We start from the raw sequence: 8,741 nt of genomic DNA, 5'->3' as shown, positions 1-8,741 counted from the left end.
GTGATGGCTTCCTGCAACCCTATGCCAGTGAAAATGGAACTCGGGAGGGCCCTCCCGAGCTCCATTTTCACTGACAGAGGCACTGTGGGCCGATCCTTTGCTGTTTCCATGGCAGCCCCACGGGCCTTGAGTTTGACACCCCTGCTCTACATCAATGGCTCCCAACCTTTTGGCCACTAGGGAACGGTTCTGTGAACCGTTTTTCTGTGAACTGGAGGCAGCATGGTTTTGCATGCTGCCTGCATCCTGCAGATGGGGCTTCACTTGTTTGCGGGGCCCAGTTGCTGGCATGCTGCGGCCCATTGTCGGTCCACTGCTCAGGAGTTGGGGACCCTTGCTCTACATGGTGGAACATCTCTTTTCCATGCCGAACACTTCCATTTTCATCTGTGTTTGATGTTCTGCCTTGGGCAGCCCCTATGAATCAGAATAGGCAATATTGGGCTAGCCCAACAAATAGGCTGAGGCAAGGAAACTTTCTGTCTCTTCCTTGCTTTATGCTGGATTTGTGATTCTTTTTAGAAGCAAATTGTGCTGTAGAAGAGAAGTGAACATCTTTTGGTCCCGAGCTGCATATTTTGCAGTCTCTGGAGTCCCATTGGACCACAATTGCTAAAAATAAATGAAATACAGAAATATATGTAATATACTAGAGAATAGCAATTCCTTTGTGGAAGGAATGTGCTCGAAGGGAGGGGCACCACTGCTGTCAGAATTGCAAAAGTGATTACTTTGTGTTATTTCCCTTGTTTCAAAGACTGTTCATATACTTATATAACCATGTGGCAAGTATCTCTCCTTCATATGCTAAATAACAACAGAAAGTTTGGATTTTCAGCACTGCTTCAAATATTTACAAGCACTATTTATATCAGGAGTGTCAAACTCACGTATTCACATGACTTATCACAACTTCCCCCCCCCCTTTGCTAAACCGGGGGTGGGTGTGGCCAGCATGTGACACATCTGGCCCGTGGGCCACGAGTTTGACACCCCTGATTTATATGGTTATAGGAACCTGCTATAGTCCAGTTTGATCATCAATCTGGGCAGCCCAGTATCGTCCATTAAAATCCCAATTTATTTCAAACCGTTTTTCACCATCTGTTATCTGATCTTTGCTTTAACCAAAGTCTTTTGGAGTCTTTTGCATGTAAAGCATGAATTCTGTCATTGAACTTCAGTCTTTCTAAAGAGAGATATTGACAATCACAGACATTCGCTTAGGATGCCAGCAATGATCAGACTTCTGGGGATTAAGGATAATTAAATATGACAGTGTATGAAAATTTATAAAGCCTTACCAGACCGGGGACCACAGTTGGAGTCATGGAATTGCAATTACATGGTTCAGATTGTTTTCTTAACAGCCGCTCTGATCTTGAATTTGAAAGCCTGCCAAAATCTCTGCACACTTTTTACAGTTGCACTATGTGTTCAGCTTATTGCTTGCACGCTTTTCCTTTGTGAAAATATGGCCCTGTAGGGCTTTTTGCCTAGGGTATGTGCAATAGTTAGCCGCTTGTTTCTATATATACAAGGAGCAACAAGAAAACTTGTTTGGGGGGAAAAATGTCAACTTAGATTATGGTAATCTCTGAAAATATGTGCCAATGTTCTTTGTGGTGTAGATCTGAGTTCATTGAAAAATCTTCTGAGGACACTGATTGTAACTGATGGCTTCTATGAACATTCAGAATTCTCTTTGCCAAATCTGGATGCTATTGAAATTCTACAAATTGAGGTTAATTGCATAGATGTGGAATTTTTCATTTTCACTTTTGCCTTTTTTTCAGTTTTGGGGTATTGTTTTTTGTTCATTGGATTTAAATGCACAATTTAACAGTGTACTGTATGCCAGTGGTAACAAGATTTGGAAAGATCCTTTATTTTCATTGTCAAATTATGGATGGATTTTGACCTCAGAAATGATTATCAAAGAAGTCTTGGGACAAAGCAGATGTATATAAACGTCTATTTTATATAAAAATGATAAAACTATTGGCGTTTTCTTTTTCCTGAGTGTTTGCTTTGGAGTGTGTGCGGTGCAACTTAATCTTTCATTTTAGTCTGCGTGTTTCTGTGCACTTATGGAGAAGCATTTCAATGTGCCACAAGTAATAAATCACAACATAGAATAAAATATTATTAACTCCCAGTAAAATGAAAAATAAACTTCATAAAAACAAGGAACTTCTAAAACAATTTTGACTCCCATCGTTCCAGAAAAGTTTTTCTTGCTAAGCCATATCAAGTAAATCCGGCAACACTGAATGCCTTTTTACAACATGATCATAGTTATGAATTAATCAGTTTTCCAGGTTTGCACCTCATACCTTGAAATTAAGCAGCTGGGTTGATGTCATACAGCAGGCTAAATTGCTAATAAAGGTTAACATCAATAAGCATAGCATGTTGCATAAATGCAGCTGCTGGATTTGTAACAGACCTGGTCAACTCCGTTGTGTGAACAATGACACAAGGTGGGGAGGGACTCATTCAAGCTCAGCTCTGCCCCTAGAGCAAGTGACACATTTTAGAGATGCTTTAGAGAATATCCTCAATGGATATAACTCACAAGCTGGCAGCAAACGGAAGACAAACAGTCTAATTTAGCATTACTTGTTCATATAATAATCTATACTGTTAACCAGCTACCTGATGCCTTACACCACAGGTAGTCCTCAACTTACAAACAGTTCATTTAGTGACCATTTGAAGTTACAATGGCACTGAAAAAGTGACTTACGACAGTTTTTCCACACTTAAAACCATTGCAGCATCCCCATGATTGCAGGATCAAAATTCAGATGCTTGGTAACGGGTTTATATTTATGATGGTCTCAATATCTCTGGGTTGTGTGATCCTCTTTTGTGATCTTCTGACAAGCAGAGTCAATGGGTTAACAACCATGTTACTAAGTTAACAAACTCAATGATTCACTTAACAACTGTGGCAAGAAAAATCGTAAAACTCACTTAACAAATATTTCACTTGGGAACATAAATTTTGGGCTCCATTATGGTCGTAACTCGAGGACTACTCCTCTTTGAAGAAATGTCAGAAAACCTATATTAACTGGAAATTGCAAGGGATGCAAGAAAATTACAGTCTTCTGTAGAAAAATTAAAATGTTTGCATTTCAGACTTGACATACTCTGCAGATCAGAGTGCCAATAACTCAAATAATGGATCGAGTTAATGGGTATTTAAAGAAAAACCTAGGTACGGTACATGTGCAGACATGATGTGGAAAGTTGATATGCTGTCTTGCCTATGAACCATGACTGTAGGGCCAATATTTTCATAGCTGAAACCACAGAAATATTTGCAGGTACACAGAGATCAGTAGGGAGAACTGATTCTAAATTCCAAAGTATTCAAAGAAAATATTTTGAGTAGAGCTGCAAGACCAAAATGTTAAATTACCCTCTCTTGAACTTGTGTTGTACTGTATATCAGGCTGACCCTAAGGCTATGTTATCCCTTGACTATACGGGATTCTTGTACAGTACTTAGTTAAGTACTGTACTACAATTGTGCTACCACAAAATATTCTTCCTCCCTGATAGTTCTAGAGCAAAGGTCTTCAAACTTGGCAGCTTTAAGACTTGTGGACTTGAACTCACAGAATTGAGAATTCTGGGAGTTGAAGTCCACAAGTCTTAAAGCTGCCAAGTTTGGGGACCCCTGTTCTAGACAAAATGATTGTATTTGAATGTGATTGGGGAACTGGCAACTGATGCTAGTCTGAGCTTAGCTAAACATAACAACAACAAACAACAACAACAACAACAACAAAGGAATGACGCAAAACTTAGGCTGAATCACATGTCTTAATCACTTATTTTAATCACAATATCTTGAATACTTTACCTGTTGCAAAAGCTAGGCTCGCACAACATTTTAAGCCAAAATCATGTTTTGGTTGAACACAGCTTTTTACTATCTGGGCGTGTTCCAGACATATTTATTGAAACACCCAGAACTCTTGGCAATGATCGTGGTAGCTGGAGATTTGTCCATCTATTTGGAGAATGCAGTGGTGGGTTTCTACTGGTTCGCGCGAACCGGTAGCAGCGGCAGCTCCACCCACCCGCCCGGACGTCTTCATGGACGGTCTGCGCGTGTGCAGAAGGTTCTGTGCATGTGCAGAAGTGGTGCACGGGTACGGTCAAAATTGCAAACCGGTAGCGAAGGTAAGTTGAACCCACCACTGGAGCATGCCCAAGTCAGGGGAAGGCTGGCCTACCATGAGTTGTGAGCCTGACGTTTTACTCATTGCTCTAAGGTTGTTTTAACTGTTGACACTGATTTTGCCCTCAATTGGGTGGATTCACAGAGCATGTTAAGGCATAAGACCATAGGATGCTTGTCATCATGGATTGATTCATAAACAAAGCATATTTTCCATGTCAAAGTCTGATCCCAAAACTATAGGCTAATTATGTGTTTATAGAGGTTCTCAGTCATCAAGATCATGGTTGTTCCAAAGTGCTTTTTCAAAAGGCAACTGGACCTAGTTTTTCCTTGAAGACGTTTTATCTTTTCATCCAAGAAGCTTCTTCAGTTCTGACTGAATAGTGGAAGATAGAAAGGAGTTAGATTCCTTGCAGTCATCTGGTCGTCAGCACTCTTTCTGAGAGTTGTTGAGGCTACTTGGAAGTTTGTCTGTTTGAGCTTCACCTGAACCTTCTTGGAACTGCTAAAAGGACTGTGTTGCAAACAGGAGATAGATGGTCTCATATCCCCGCCCCTCTGTTGAGAGAGGGATGTTCAATCTTAATTTAAATGGCCTCTCTTTCAAACTAGCAATCCTCTCTGTCCAGAATGTGGACTTGGTTGTCTTCAAAAGAGTGATCTTTGTCAGCGAGAGGTTTTTAAGGAAAAACAAAGTCCAGTTAAGCCTTTGAAAAAGCACCTTTGGGTGTAGGCTATGTAATTACTGAGTAAAAGCCCCGCCCCCCAAAGGAAGAGTAGCCATCCAGATGGAGAAAATCTGAAAGTTCCAGCACTATCTTGGTGTAAAGAATGCCACAAGCCTAGTTGTCCAGAGGAGAAACTTGGCATTGCCAATGGATTGTAGTCAATATTCAAAGCAACTAGAAGGAAGCGGATTTCCCTGGTAAGTATATCAAGACCTTGTAACTACTTGTACATTGCCTGGGGAAGTAAAGAGAAAATGCTTATTCAGAAGAGAGGAAAGAATGAAGGGAGGACATATATAGACAGAAATTGTTGGATTCTACAGGTGCAATGTTAGAAGAATTCATTCATCCTCTTTTAACGACCCCATAATCCCTTGCGGGGTGGATCTGGGCAACTGAATGGAGCTGAGTGTTTACTGGCCGGATGCCTTTCCTGTCACCAGTATGGAGTTATATTCAGCAGATATATTCTCAGTGTGCCCAGGGAGAGAAATATCTGCCTCTACCTAGGATCGAACTCATAGCCTCCTGATTGTGAGGCAAGAGCTCCACCTTTAGGCCACCGCACCACTCGTTAAAAGAATTCATTACAGTACAGTAATAATTTAAATAGAAATACAATATTGCAGCAAAGGAGTTCTGGCAAACTATGACCATTTAACTCTTGTGCCTGCTCAGACAATATTTCTGGGGCTGAAGATTGCACAGTTTGATGACTAAAGTAAAATTAGCTAATGTTCATCTAATAGATTAAGCCCCAAATCGTGCTTTACAAACTACAAGAACTGTGTTCATATAATACTCTAAGCAGAATTTAAACCCATCCATTTAGGTTTTGATTTAACCTAAATCAAAACCTATTTTGATAGGTTTTGCCTATCAAACATTACACTAAATCCTGATGCTGTTTCTTTCATTTTTAGCTTCCTGTGCTGTGAAAATTCACATATATAATTTGTAAATCATGGTTATAGATTAGTCCCATATATTTACGGCTTAACTAATAAAAGCATTTTCTTTAGTAAATCATGGTTAAAAGCACTACACTATAAAGGTAAAGGTAAAGGTTCCCCTCGCGCATATGTGCTAGTCGTTTCTGACTCTAGGAGGCGGTGCTCATCTCCGTTTTAAAGCCAAAGAGCCAGCGCTGTCCAAAGATGTCTCCGTGGTCATGTGGCCGGCATGACTAAATGCCAAAGGCGCACAGAACGCTGTTACCTTCCCACCAAAGGTGGTCCCTATTTTTCTACTTGCATTTTCTACGTGCTTTCGAACTGCTAGGTTGGCAGAAGCTGGGACAAATAACGGGAGCTCACCCCGTTACACGGCATTAGGGATTCAAACTGCTGAACTGCTGAACTTCTGATCGACAAGCTCAGTTTCTTAGCCACTGAGCTAAAATGTGCTAAAATATATGTGCACCCAATTATTTATATAGTAGGAATGTGGTTTTTTTGATGCTGTAAATGTTAATACAGAAGATATCATTACAGTACAATGATATCTGTACTGATTATTATGTTCTAATGTTTACATCACCTGGAGTGTTAAAGATTAAAAAAAATGACTATCAATATTAATGACAATTTAGGATGTCAATGTCAATGAGCATAAGATTAGTCTTTTTTTTATCCAGAATTGAATGTAACAATTAAAAAAAAAAGATTGGGTCAATGTATTTGCTGTATAATAAAATTTTCCAACTTAAGCTGATCACTTTACATAAGTTCTCCATTGTACTGTTTTTTGTACATGTTGACAAAAGGAAAAAAGATAAAGCAAGCTTAAGAATAATTTAAATAAATAAATAAATAAATAAATAAATAAAGAAAGAAAGAAAGAAAGAAAGAAAGAAAGAAAGAAAAGAAAGTTTCTAACTTTCCTCTTTCTGAACACCTTATTTAAAATATTTGTATGAGTTTTTAAGGATACATTCATTGACTTCTCTCCCCAATGAATCTTACCTAATAAATACCTGTTTGTGCCTTTTAAACTACAATTCCCAGATTCCCTTGGAAAAGGATAGGTATTAAATCATTAAGGACAAAGTGCTTGACTAAAACTTGGCTAAATACAGCAGGATATCAAGAATCTTTTCTCCACTTCTCCTTTTTCTTTAAAAAACGTGGTGGGTTATAGAAAAAGTCTTTTGAAGCCTATTTTTGCTTCCATCCTTTCTTAAACGCCCACTTGTGGCAAAAAGGGTTGTTTGGCTGTGATTTACACAAACCATGCAAATATCACAATGGTTCCTCTATCCCATTGTCTGTCTCCATCTACATGGTAAGTGTTTGAGAATACTCTCCCTCTCCAAAATTGGGTGATTATGTTTGTTTTGGGCAGTTATTGTAGCCACAATATCAAGCATTTGATCCGTTTTTTAAAAAATATTCTAAGGAAAGGGAGCTCTTCATGAGAGAAGCAGGGTCTAAAATGGCTTTCTGAACTTCCAGGAGTATTGTGTTGAATGTTGTCCAATCTGTTATTTACTTGAAAGTAAGCTCTATCAGATACAGGGGGCTGTCTTACCACTGAGCAATACACATCCATGGTCCTTTTTACATAACTGGCTATTTAGGAAAGAACATCCAATCCTGGGAAGCAACTCACAAACAAACCCACTTCCCCCTTTGGCTAGATATAAGAAAACTAGCCAAACATCCGTATTCAAGAGGGATTAGTCAGTCTTCCTTAAAGAAATGAAACGGTCCAGATGGCATGGAATAAATGGAGTCAACATGTAAAATTTGTATTTTGAGTCCCCTTGTTTTTAAAATGTCTTTTTTTTCCCCATTAAAACCACAATTAAGCATCTTTTGGAAAGGTTTGGAAGGACTTGAAGGATTCGTGCAGCCCCAGGGCTTCTGTTTTTACATTTCTTGCAGTGTGTGGTCCCCAACTGCCAAGGGAAAGCTCTTGAATCTAGTTGTTTATAAAATGGCTTGTGAAATATTGATTCTTCCGCATCATAATGGCTAAAAGGGTCTTTCACTCTCCTGAGCCTGATGGGTTTTTCCATCTCCAAAGCAAGTCTGAATTTATCCCAGTGGTCCTTCAATTATTGTACTACAAGATGTTTACGATTTAGGTAATTCAAGTAGTAGTATTTGTCTCGTTCCCTCCTAAATGCTCAGCAAAAGCTTTGCAGGTGACTAAACATGACTCTTCTGAGCCTTTATAAATTCCCTTTCACCCCATGGACTCTCTTGCCAGTTATCAAAAGCATCTTTTACATCCGGAATTCTGAGTCACCTGATATTTCTGGAGAATACAGGTAGTCCTTGTTTGGTGATAACATTTGGGGCCAGCAACTCTGTCATTAAGCATCACGGTCACTAAGTGAAACTTTGACTCTACTTATTTCAGCTTTTCTTGGCTTTCTGCCTATGAGGGTTATAAATGCAAGACTTGGTTGAAAAGTTACTTTTTCATTAGGATCGTTCACTCTGAATGGTTGCTAAATGAGGATTGCCTATCTCAGGGGTATCAAACTCAGTTTCATTTTTTTTTTTAATTTGATTTATATGCCGCCCTTCTCCGGAGAGTCACCCTTCTCCGGCTTACAATGCGCTAAGCAATAGCCTTCATTCTTTTGTATATTTATACAAAGTCAGCTTATTGCCCCCACAACTGGGTCCTCAATTTACCTACCTTAGAAAGGATGGAAGGCTGAGTCAACCTTGAACCTTGGCGAGATTCGAACCTGCAGTAATTGCAGGCAGCTGTTCTTAATAACAGGGTGCTTTAGACCACTGTACTACCAAGGCTCTTAAATTTCATTAAAGGTCACATCAGGGCTGTGGTTGACCTTG

This window comes from Pantherophis guttatus, chromosome 7 (assembly GCF_059756535.1).
Source record: "Pantherophis guttatus breed Tessera chromosome 7, ASM5975653v1, whole genome shotgun sequence".
NCBI lineage: Eukaryota > Metazoa > Chordata > Lepidosauria > Squamata > Colubridae > Pantherophis > Pantherophis guttatus.
The sequence above is the reverse complement of the archived record's forward strand: the minus strand, read 5'-3'. Positions refer to the sequence as shown.